This window comes from Chinchilla lanigera, unplaced genomic scaffold (assembly GCF_000276665.1).
Source record: "Chinchilla lanigera isolate Chin_1 unplaced genomic scaffold, ChiLan1.0 scaffold00044, whole genome shotgun sequence".
Lineage (NCBI taxonomy): Eukaryota > Metazoa > Chordata > Mammalia > Rodentia > Chinchillidae > Chinchilla > Chinchilla lanigera.
This window is the reverse complement of record NW_004955445.1, coordinates 11529465-11532452: the sequence shown is the minus strand read 5'-3', so window position 1 is coordinate 11532452 and position 2988 is coordinate 11529465.

Sequence of the window (2988 nt, the reverse complement as noted above, 5' to 3'; positions counted from 1 at the left end):
CCCAGAAGCTAAAATTTTCTTATCACTCCAAAACTAGACAAAGATCCAACTAAAAAAGAGAACTACAGGGGAATCTCTTTAAGGAACATAGACACAAAAATCTTCAAAAATACTGGCAAACAGAATGCAACAAATAAAAAACCTTAGGGGCTGAGGATTTAGCTCAGCAGCACAGCGCCTGCCTGGCAAGGGCAAGGTCGTGAGTTCGATTCCTGGTACCAGAAGAAAAACAAAAACAGAATGCAACAAATCATCAAAAAGATCATATATCATCACCAAGTAGGCTTCATCCCAGGCAGGGATGCAAGGTGTTTCAACACACATAAATAAATTAATGTAATATCATCACATAAACGGAAGCAGGAGAAAAACCACATGGTCATCTCAATAGATGCAAGAAAGGCCTTTGATACAATCCAACTCCATTCATTACTCTTTCAAAATCTGAAGAAACTATAAAAGAATCATATCTCCACCTGATAAAAACCATTTATGATAAACTCAGTGTCAACATCAATTAAATGGGGGGTTGGAAAGCTTTCCCTCTAAGATAGGGAATGAGACAAAGATTTCCACTATCGCCACTCCTATTCAGTACAGTACTCTGGCGCACGCCTGTAATCCCAGCACTCAGGCGATATATATATAAGAAAGAAGGAAGTCAACTTACCATTATTTGCAATAGACATGATCCTCACATGGAAGACCAAGAAAAAACTTACCAAGAATTCTAGAACTAATAAACAAATTCAGTAGAGTTGCAGGATACAAAATCAACACTCAAAAATCAAGTGTTCCTGTATTCCAATAATGAACTCAGAAAGAAAGAATTTAGGAAAATAAACCATTCACAGTAACATCAAAAAGAGTTAAACACCTAGGAACTAAATAACCAAGTGTAACAGTTAACTGTGGTATCAATGTCACCAGGAAATACCCCGCTGGTTGGCTTAGCGTATCCTTGGGTGTGTCTGAATAATGGGCTTACTGAAGTGGGGGGACCCACCCTGGGTGTGAGTAGAACCAACCCATACACCTCATTTACATTTCTTTAGAGGTGTTCCAGTCTTCACCATTGCCTTGGATGTCCATTTCCTGGCTTCCAGAGCAGATGCTTCAGCCCTGCAGCTCAGAATCTTCAGCCTTGAAATGCAGACTCCAGCTTTGCACTGCACACCCTTTGGCTTCCTGGTATGGACTGCTATGGGATTGTACAGTGAGCTCCAGGTCTTTAGTTCTGACTGGATCCTTCAGGTCTGCAATGCACTGAAGGCCCTTCTGCACATCTCCACATCTGGTTCTGCATGTAACCATTGTAAGCCTATGTATATATGTGTGTGTGTGCTTTAATCACATATATATGTAATTAAATCTGCTCCTCTAGTGAGCACTGATTGAGATGCCGAGGAAATGAAAGACCTCTACAACAAAAACTCTAGTACTCTGAAAAGGGAGATCAAGAAGAACATCAGAAAATAAAATTATATCCCCTCGTCCTGGATAGGCAGAACAAATATAGTCAAAAATGACCATATTGGGGCTGAGGATTTAGCTCAGCGGCACAGCACCTGCCTGGCAAGCACGAGATCATGAGTTCAATTCCTGGTACTGGAAAAAACAAAACAAACAACAACAAAAAAAAATGACTATATTTCCAAAATTTATATGCAGATTTAATGCAATCCAAAATAAAATACTAACAGCATTCCTCACAGAACTAAAGAGAACAATCTTAAAATTTATATGGACCCAGAGAGCAAAAGCAATCCATAGCAACAACAGCAAAGCAGCAGGCATTACAATCCTAGCCTATATTACAAAGGTACAGTGATAAGAAAAAAACAGCATGTTACTGGCACAGCAACAGAAATGTGAGTCAGTGGAACAGAATAGAAGATGCAGAAGCAACACCAAGTGCATTCAACTATCTTATCTTGAACAAAGGGGCCAAAAACATACACAAGAAACAAGACAACTTCTTTGACAAATAGCTCTAGGAAACTGGTTATTCACATGCAGAGGATTGAATATAGACTAATATCTCTCACCATGTACTAAAATAAAATCAAAATGAACTAAAGATCTAAATGTTCAAACAGAAACAATCTTCTGGAAGACAAAATAGGTAAAATTCTCAAAAACATAGATGTGGAAAAGGACTGATGAACAGAAACCCAATTGTACAAGTAATAACAAGAATCAACAAATGGAATCATATCCAGTTAAAAAGGTTCTGTACATCAAAGGAAACAAGTAACAGAGTGAAGAAACAACTACAGAATGGGAAAAACATTTTGCCAGCTATTCTTTGGATAGAGGACCAATGTCTACATTATATAAAGAACTCAAAAAAATTGGAGCCCAAAGTACAAAAGACCCAATCAAAAAATGGACAAACTGAAATTAATAGACCCTTCTGTGAAGAAGAAGTACATGCCTGTAATCCCAACATTCAGAAGGCTGGGGCAGGAGGATCACCATGAGTTCAAGGCCAGCCTGCACTCCATAGTGAGACCCTGCCTCAAAAAAGAAGGAGGAGGAGGAGGAGAAGGAGAAGAGGAGGAGGAGAGGATGAAGAAGTACAAATGGTACAAATGACCAATATAGGAAAAAAAATGTTCAACAACTCTGGCGATTGGAGAAATGCAAATTAATCAATACTGAGACTTGAACTTACTCCAGACAGAAAAGCTATCATTAAGAACTCAAAAAAAAAACACCATTCTCATTGCTGAGACACAAGACCTGACACCCCTTACTCAAAGGAGAAAAGCTTTATTTTGGCTCAGTTCGTAAAGGTTCAGGCCATACTTGGCAGACCTTGTGGCAGGGTGGTATGGCAGAGGGGTATGTCAAAGAGAAAGAGGCATGGCATGGCAGTCACAAGCAGAGAGAGCTATCAAGGGAGGAGAAAGGGAGATACACCATTCCAGGTCACACCTCCAGTGACCCAGCTCCTCCAACCAGGCTTCACCTCCCAACATCACA